Here is a 9,059-nt window from a genome sequence, read left to right as displayed (position 1 = left end):
GATGTGGGGCGGAAAGGAAAAGAGGGGAAGTCCATCTGGAGCTAGTTGGGTCCCCTCCCTGCCCTGGGGAGGCCTGAGTCACAGCACCTCCTTGGACTCTGGACTCGCCCCCTCCCGGATCCCGGGGCGCCCCGCGCAGCTGGGTCGCGCCCCCTCCCCCACTCCTCTCGGCGCTGGCTGGGGGCTCTCCTCCCCCGCCCGGTTCTCCGGGGCAGCCAGTAAGATCCTGCGTCCGGGCACGTCTCTGGTTGCTGGGCCTTTTTCCCGACGTGCCAACGAGGCTCGTGCCACCCGCGCGCCACCCAAAGCTGGCGTCTCCGCGCCCGTGGAGCAGCACGTGCCCTTAGGGCCAGGGGTCGCGGGGCGGAGAGGGAAGGGTCGGGGTGGGGGGCTGGAAACGGGGCGTGGCCTTGGAGAACTGGGTAGGATGAAGGGAGGAGGCTATTTTATCCACTTTCGGTGCAAAACTTCAGCCTCCAGAAAGGAAGGCTGGGGAACTGCAGAGGGGCGGGGCTCAGAGGAGCTTTTGAGTGAAGATAAAAGCCTTACAGAGTCTGCAGTGCGAAGGGGAAGGGCTGAGATCTGGTTTAACTCGTAGATAGACCAGTAGATACTGGTTATAAGCAGCTGTTTATTTTAGCTTTTGTTGGTGCTTCTGCTTAAGTCACTTATTAAAAAGTCAAAAGCCTTTAAAAGCCTTCCAAGAAAGACCTAGATTGCCTTGTTTTTTTCATGCCCCGCTTTGAGCTGGAGCTGGACAGCTGCTGCTCTCACTGGGTCAGACCCTTCGCACCAGCTGCCTACATGCCCCAAATGTGCCACTTCCCCTTTTGAAAGGTGGGGGAAGGGCCCAGAATGTTGAAGGGAGAGGAATAAAGAGCTTCGGAGGCTCCACCCAGTCATTTCTGAAATTAATACTGTGGTTTTCATGGCAACCGGCACTCTTTGTCCTCCGTACTCAGGACTGTCCCTCCGCACATCGAATGGGTTTTGCCGGGTGGCGGTGGCTCACCCCACCAGCGGTACCTGCAGGGCGCTGGAACCGCCCCAGCCTGATGCGGTCCCGTATGTGTGGTCGCAATTCTGGGGTGCCCCTCCCTCGGCCCTATTCTTCCTCTAATGCCGCGGAGTTGAACGCTGGCGCTCCCAAAAGGTTAGAGTAACTGCCACCTGCTCTTGTCTGTTGGCTCTCATCAGGCTGGCGTGGCTCCCGGAGGAGGCCATCGCTTTACTCCGTGGAATGACTGGGGTGTCCCAGTGCCTTGGCACCCAAGGGACGGGTGGAGTGAGGAATAATGGCAGTTGCTGGAGAGCACGCTATTCCCCTGAATCTCTCATGAGGGAGAATTCCTTGGGCAGGTGGGACTGGTCCCGTGGTGAAGATATCTTTGATGACCTTAGACATTCTTGGGTTCTTTTCATTCCTGTCACCCTCTCCACCCACCTTTGTTTTCCTCATTTTCTGGGGGTTCCGAAGGGATCCTGCTGCTGACTTTGCCTCCTTTATGCTATGGGCGGGCTGGAGCAGGGGCTGGCCGAGCCAGTCAGGGTTTGGGGCTATTTCTGGTTGGATCTCCCAGGAATGTGCCTCTCTCTACGTCCAGCTGCCCCCTCCTCTCTGCAGCAGGAGCAGCTGTCATGTGAGGGCCTCTCCCGCTGGCTCAGCCCTTTTGCAATCCTCTGGCTGGCTCTGCCAGGATGGGGGTGGATAGTGAGGATGGGAAGAGCCAAGGGGTAAACGAGGGGACACGGCAGGGCAGGAGGAGCCGGTGGAGGGTGGGGAGGGCTACGGACTTGAGGGCTGAGGGGGGGCACAGGGGTCTCCAGGGCCAGGCAGGAGGCGTGAAGCAGAGCGGAGCAGGGAGGTGGCGGGATGAGCTCAGGGCGCCCGTCAAAGGGCGTGTGGGCTGCAGTGGGGTTGGCCAGCTTTCTAGAGAGCTGGTTCTAGCGGGATCCTGGCCAGTCACTCAGGGAGAGCCGCATCTCCCCTGACTCACGGGGAGGCCACCGAGTCCTTTCCTACCAGTGAGCCTCTATGTGGGACCTGAGTCACCAAGTTGCCCAGGGCGTTGGCTGCCCTGTGGTAGTGGGGCCTGCGCCCTACTCCGCCCACTCCCACAGATAGGACAGGGGTTAGCAAACACACCCCTTTTATCCCACTTTGCTCTGTAGTAACTCTCCCATCTGTCTCCTTGGCTCAGACTCACAGAATGTACCTCGCACAGGGATTACGGGGGAGACTGCGCCAAGTGGTCCCTTTATTTTCCCCATGAGGAAACGAGCCCACAGAGGGGAAGTGACTTATCGAGGATGCATGCTAGTCTTTGCACACCGTTCTTGCAGCCACTCACTGAGTCACTTTTGCTCCTGAGAAGAGCAGGAGAGTGCCTCTCTCAAAACCTGGGGGGTCAGCATGGTGGACAAGGAACGCTGGGCTTCGGCCGCAGGAAGAGGGCGGTGCTGAGGGCTGCCAGCAGCCCCAGTGGGGCAGCCCACTCTCGGGTAAGAAGTGTGGAAGCAGAGCGAGGCCTGGGGCAGAGTCGGCCCTACCGGTCCCAAGTCCTGGGGCGGGCAGAGGGCACAGGGTGTAGCAGAGGCTGAGCTTCCAGTGACAGGAACCTCAACTATGTGGTGACTCAGACTCTGGGCAGCCTAGGCCCTTCCTTCCCAGCTCAGCCTGACCTCCTTCAACTGGACTTGGGAAGTGTTAGCAAAGGATGGAGGGAAACCCAGGCCGGTCACCCTTTTCCCCTGGGAACTTGGGGAAAGAGGAAGTTGGAAAGGATGGGACAAAGGCAGATTCCAAAAAAGGGGGGAGGAGGCTGGTGTTCCCTTCTCTGGGCCCTTCCCTCGCTGCTCCCCACGCCCTGCTGGGGAGGGAGCTGGCTGGGGCGTTGGCTGCTCGTCCATTCCAGCTCCCTCCCTCGGCTCCTGTTTACAACTGGGTCGCCCGATCCCCAGCTCAGTTCTGAGCTCTTCCCTTGTCTCTCCCTCCCTCCCTCCCTTCCTCCCTGTCAGCCTTAATTCAGTCTGTTTTGCCACTTTTTCCCCCTTAACCTCGAGTCCACGTTTTCTGTGATTTCCTTGCTTCCACAGGGTCCCCACCCCCACGACTCACTGGCCTCTGGCCCATCTCACCATCACCTCTTGGAGTCCAGCTGTGCCTGGTGTGGCCACCTGCCCTGTTCTCCCCGCTTGCTTCCTTTCCTGAGCTCTCGCCCCGATAGTTTTTCTTTGCCTTCTTTCCTCCCAGAGTCCGTCCTCCAAGCCCTCGTCTTGTCTCTTGTTCTCTAATCAGCTCTAACTTGGCTTTGGCTATGCCCAAAGATTTCAATTAGGACTGAGTAATAGGGGTTTGCCAGTCTCTGGCCGTCTGGTCTGAGTGATTCAGGGACTCCTTCCTTGAAGCCTGAGCCTTAAACACAGGCTGGGGTTTTGAACCGAGCCGAAGGAGAATGATTTTACTCAGTTTCATATTCTGTGTTCGGGTTAGGAGTTTGGGATTTGGGAATTGCTTGGGAAATAATGTTTCGATCCGAGAATCACTCAGTAGGTTTGCTGTTCAGCTTGGGAAAGATGACAGATTAGGAAGCAATGAAAGTGGAGAAGGGCCTGATGTTTGGCAGGAATTCTAATCTCTCGGCTGGTGGATGGGGGGCGGGCAGACGTGGGGTCTGGGTGATCCCAGAGGCCTCAAAGAAGGGACCACAGTCATTTCTGTTTTTTTTTCTTTTCTGAATTTTATAAGAGTTTATTTGAGCCCAAACTGGTGGCAATTGCTGGGAAGCAAGATCTCAAATGCTGCCCAAGGCTGACACGCCAAAGGGCCCTCGTGGCCGGAAAGTCTGCTTTCAAAGACGCTGCCAACAGACTTCACTTCCTTTCTGGGATCAAAGTTTAAAAGCCACGGTTAACTTTTGAGCTTTCAGCAGCTTTCCTTCCCTCTGACACACTGATTGCAGAGAAGGGGACCGCGGCAAGAAGGGTGGGGAAGGGGAATCCCCTGGCGGGGGGCCTGCCCACAGAGCGCCCCTTTGTGGTTGCTACGGAGACAGGCATAATAGGAACAAAACAAAGGCATGTCTCCCAGGCAACCAGAGTCTAAGGTTCATCACACACACAACATTTACATATCAGGGATCCCCCTGCCCCCAGGGTGCAGCCCTTTTGGGGAAGCTAGGGTATCCCAGTGATGACGAATCCTAGAACTCACCTGGCTTTGCCAGGGAGTCTAGAGGACTGTGGTGTGGGACTTTGTCCCTGAGGGTGGGGAAGACTCAGAGTGCCAGGGGAGGGCGGAAGTCCTTCCTGATTCCTGGGTAACCTTTGCTTTGATGGAGGAGTCTGAAACCTGACAGAGGTTTTCCTTGCGATGCAGGGACTCTTTCTAACTAACAAAATTGTGTGTGTGCATGTGTGTGTGTGTGTGTGTGTGTGTGTGTGTGTGTGAGGCAGTGTGGAAACGACCCGAAAGAAAAGATGAGATCCAATTTCCCCAAAGCATCGGACCTGCAAGGAACTCAGAGTAGAGGGGAAGAGGGCATCGGAGCACATTTACTTCTGAAGCAAGTGCCTCGAGAGCAGGGCTTCCATCTTGTCAAGTTCTCTTTTACCTGCACCAGCAGCAGCAGCATCACCAGCACCCAGGTGCCTGCCCTGTGCTGGACACAGTAAATGTTTCTGCAGCTGTTGGAGAGCCTGTAAGAGGGGGAATTGCTCCCTGGGGGCTGAGAGCCTGGGGAAGCTCTCAAGGGAAGTGAGGGGAGCAGACTGCTGCTGTGAAAAGAGCAAAGGCTTTGGGGCCAGTTATACCTGTGGTTCTTTAATTCACTCATTCATTCATTCATTCATTCATTCATTCAACAAAGTGTTCTTGAGTGATGGCTACCTGCCAGCCACTGCCCTAGGCGTGGGACATGCAGAACAAGCTATTCCTGCCCTCTGGAGCTTAGATGCTAGTGGGAGCTTTGAGTCCTGCTTCTAAGGGTTGTATAGACTTTAGGTACATCTCTGACTGTCTCTGAGAACATTTCCTTGCCGAGTGTGTGAGGAATGAATGAAAGTGCCCACTGTGGTGTCAGACACAATCCCTGTTCAAGTAGCTTTTGCAGGGTGAGTGGTCAGAGGCCAAGCGGTGGGCAGAAGAAGGGTTGGCAGAAATTTCTAAGTGTGTCTTCGGTTACATCGTTGAAGACTGTGGAGAGTATTCCCTTCTCCTGGGCTGAGGAGGCTGACCTGGGAACCCCCAGTTCTGGTTCCAGCAGACATGACTATAGTTATTTAGGGGGTAGAGTCTTGGTTACATTTTCTCTACCTCCTACCCTGGAATGGGGCAAGAGCCAGGACCACCTCCCAACCAGTACCCCTGAATAAAGTACATGGACAGCAATCACTACTCTGAAGCAGCTCCAAAAACCAGCCTCTCCTGCCCTCTTCCCTGTTGACCAAGAGGGTGGCCAGAACAAACAATGGAATAGATCATTTGGCTCTGAGCCCAAGACACTAGGCTTTGCTGTTTCACTTCCGGGGGGCCAAGGGAGCCCAAGCTGAGGTGAAGACACGACATTCACACCCTTCCCACTCTTCCTTTCCTGCTTCCAGCCCCTTCCTGCAAAATCCCGTAGCCCTTTTTCTGCATATCCCCTATGTCTTTGTAGTATATGTCACGCCATAACTATCTATCTGAAAAGCTAAGGTGTAAAGCAGCTCCTGTTTCAATATGCAGTGGGAAAAGTTGCACTTTCGAGGTACCAGATACAAGTTAAATATCCTTCGAGTTTGCAGTAGTCGTTCTGGGGAGGGCCGGGGTGGCAGAGGAGGGAGACGGTTACTTTGTATTGTTCCACTTTTCTGCATCGTTTATTCTTCATCATATGGAGGGATTTATTTTATTTAAAGTACGTCCACAAGGGTTATTTGACTCCTGGCTTTACAGGCCACTTTAGTTTATCTTCTTGATCCATATTTAAAATACTGATTAAATGTTATTTAAAAGGAAATGACCATTTAAAAGCCACTGGTAAAGGAAATAATTAGCTTTTGCTTTTCTTATTTTTTTAAAAGCGTCCCAAAGGTGACCAGTTTAGATTTTTTTTTTCTTTAAATTACATAGGTTCTAGGAAAGGTACCCAGAACAAAATGAAGGAGGTGATTCTTCAGAAAGTCTGTGTGTGTGTGTGTGTGTGTGTGAGAGAGAGAGAGAGAGAGAGAGAGAGAGAGAATGCTGGTGCCCAACTCTGCTTTCTCTGTGTCTTTGCAGGTCTATGCCTGTCTGAATGTCTACATATGTCTCCGCCTTTCTGTGCCCATATATAAATGTCTGCAAGTCTGAGGCTCCTTTTGCTGTTTCTTCCCTCCCCCATCTCCTGTACCCTGTGTGGGTAACTGGACCTGGGACACAGCCCCCAGGGCTGGCAGCAGAGTTGGCTGCTGGGTATTTTTAGCCTGTAAACATGTTTGCCATTTCAGAGGACCAGGCCTCTGGTCTCAGCCCCAGCCCACTCACAGCCCTGCAGCAAGGAGGGCGTTACTTTCAGGGCAGGGTCTTCTCAGGTCCCAGGCTGGGGTCTCCCTCCCTCAGCATTTGGGAAGGAAGGAAAACTGGTTTGATGTGGGCAGTGGGTGGCCATGGAAGAGGAAGGATGGGAGATTCATGGGGGAGAAGAGAAAGGGGGCGTGGAGGGGGGCGTAGCCAGAAAAAACCGGTACCCCATCATTAAGCATTTAATAAAATCTCCAGGCAGTTGGAAGTGGCTGTGGGAAAAGGCTGTAAATTTGGAAACCAAGCGCCCTGCAAGTGGGGGCGGGGTGGGGCGGGGACCCAGAGAGGGGATCTGAGCAGGAATGACAGGTAGACGACCTGCCCGAGCTCCAGCTTCTCTGAGGGACTCCGGAGAGGGAGGTGGGCAGTCCCGGCTGCTGCTCCAAAGGGTGCGGGCCTGACTCCCTTGTCGCTGCAGCGGCAGGAGCAGCACCGTGGTGGCGGCCGTAGCTCTGGGAGGTGGGGCCAGCGTCCCCAAGCCAGTTCTGTGGGGGCAGGAGCTGAAGGGTCCCCAGAAAGAGGGAGGGCAACAAATGGCCGCGCCTGTTTGGAGCTTGAAAAGCAAGTGAGCAGACAGGGCCTAGGATTTGAAGTGTAGTTTCCTGTGTCGAGAGGAAACTCGAAAGGGCCGTGTCAGGCTGGAGGTCGCGGCTGACCCACCCAAGGCCCCCAGCCGCTGTCCGAACCCCTCGGTTCTTTCTGCAAACCGTTCTGATTCGCAGTTCTAGCTGGGAGCATGAGCCTCGGGGAGCTCTAACGGGGTTTCAGGGGTGAAGCCGTACATTGCATACCTTGGGGGTAGAGCCAGGCTCGAGCCTGGACCAGGGGCAGTGGATGCGGGGCGGGGGAAGGCAGTACCTCGGACGTGCGCGCCCCCAGTTCCCCGTGTCCCCTCCCCTCGGCCCCCAGCTGTACGCTCCCGGGTCCCTGCTGCGTCGGCCCTGCTCGCAGTCCCAGCCCCACTCCGGCCCCGCCCGGCCCCGCCCTCTCCCCACAGCTCGGGGCAGACCCGCCCGCCGCAGCCGGAGTTACAAGAGCCGCCTCCGCGGACGCGGGCCCGGCCACTCGCAGCAGCTCTGCCGCGGGGACTGCACCGCCCGCCCTGCCGGACCCGCCCCGACCGGGGTTCGCCGCCTGCAGCAGCCGCAGCACCGCGACCTCGGGCCCCGCGCGGGCCATGGCTGTGCCCTGGGGCTGAGCGCACAGGTAGGGGCGCCCGGCGCACCGCGGCGCGCTCGGGGAACAGGACGCTGGGAACGGGTGAGGGACGTGGGTTGAATGGCTTGGGCGAGGCGCTTTGGTGGGTGTCACTTTGAGGATTCAAACAGTTGGGAACCAGCTGGGCGGCCCGGAGCCGCGCGCGGAGGCGACGCGTCGCGCCTTGGGAGCCTAGTGTTCTGCCTCGGGAGCTGAGGCGCAAGTTGGGCAAAGTTGGAAAATCGCTCCAAAGCGCGCCTTGCTCCAGTCGGTATTTCTCTCGAGGGTTGATTGTTGGCTCTGCTGCAAGGCGGAGCGTCGCGTTCCTGGTCTGGTGGCCCCTGCTGGCCCTGTCCCACCCCCTCTTCCATGGGGCGGTGGCTCGGCGCGCGCTGCTCCATTGCCATTCCATGTTTACTGGGGAAGTTTCCGAGATCGCCAGCCGCCTCGGCCCCTCCGCGCCTCGGGGCGCCCCTGCGCCGTGCGCCCCTTCGCTGTCCCTCCCCGCTCCCCACACCTCAGCCCCAAACTTCGCGGCCGGAGTCCTCCCGGCCCCACCCAGTTCTGCACCACTGGGCTCTCCCTCTCTTGTTCCTGGCGGTCCCCCAGCCCCCCTCCAGCCGCCCCACCCTAGTCTTGCTCCTCTGTGTCCCCCGCTCCCCAAAACTCCCTTCACTAGGGCCGCGGAGCCTCTCGAAGTTTGCAGCGCGCTTCCCAGCGGGACGGGTGGGAGTGGGGGTGGGGGACATGATTAGGGAGATTCCTGCACTAGGGTGGGCGGGGGGGGGGGCGCGCTGCACAGCGGCCCAGCCCTCGGGACCGCCCCTTCCCCTCCGGAGGCGGCGCTCTCTCCCCCACCTCACTCCCAAACCCGTCCGGGCGGGATGGCCCCCGCCCCAGCGCCTGGATTGGCGCCAGCAGCCTGAGGAATGTGGTGGTTGGAGCCGGTGACTAATTCAAACCAGAACTTGGGGAGGAGTGGTGAGGGGCAAAGGGGAGGGGGAAGGGGCTGTGCGTGGGAGGTGGGGGCAGGAGCCGGGCTCCGCCGAGGACTCTGAGCTGAGCTCTCTGCCACCCTCCAGGCGGGCGGCGCGCTCCAGCCGGGCCGGGGGGCCAGGCCGCGCCGCGGGGTTGGAAAGGCGCTGTGCTTAGGGTGTGTTCGAACTGTGTTATGTAAGGCTTTCCCATGCAGGGAGAGGGTGTTCGGTGTGCGAGGGCCTGGCCCTCCCCTGGCAGGGCTGAGGATGTGGGGGTGCAGCTCCTTGGCGCGCTGGCCACGAGGGACACGTGGGCTTCGAGTAGGGCTGGCTGTCTCCCCGCG

At 57.8% G+C, this 9,059-nt stretch overlaps 1 protein-coding gene across 14 annotated transcripts in view; it reads left to right on the top strand.

Annotated features, from left to right (window-relative positions):
- Positions 1-7,594: 7,594 nt before the first annotated feature.
- AHNAK (AHNAK nucleoprotein) overlaps positions 7,595-9,059 on the top strand; it is a 29,076-nt gene continuing 27,611 nt past the window's right edge. For all 14 annotated transcript variants that reach the window (XM_036220243.1, XM_036220242.1, XM_036220247.1 and 11 more), the window contains exon 1: positions 7,595-7,747. The gene's annotated coding sequence lies outside the window, so the exon portion shown is untranslated. The remainder of the gene's footprint in view (positions 7,748-9,059) is intronic.

The sequence above is a fragment of the Rousettus aegyptiacus genome, unplaced genomic scaffold (genome assembly GCF_014176215.1).
Source record: "Rousettus aegyptiacus isolate mRouAeg1 unplaced genomic scaffold, mRouAeg1.p scaffold_m13_p_5, whole genome shotgun sequence".
Classification (NCBI taxonomy): domain Eukaryota; kingdom Metazoa; phylum Chordata; class Mammalia; order Chiroptera; family Pteropodidae; genus Rousettus; species Rousettus aegyptiacus.
The sequence above is the reverse complement of the archived record's forward strand: the minus strand, read 5'-3'. Positions and strand labels throughout refer to the sequence as shown.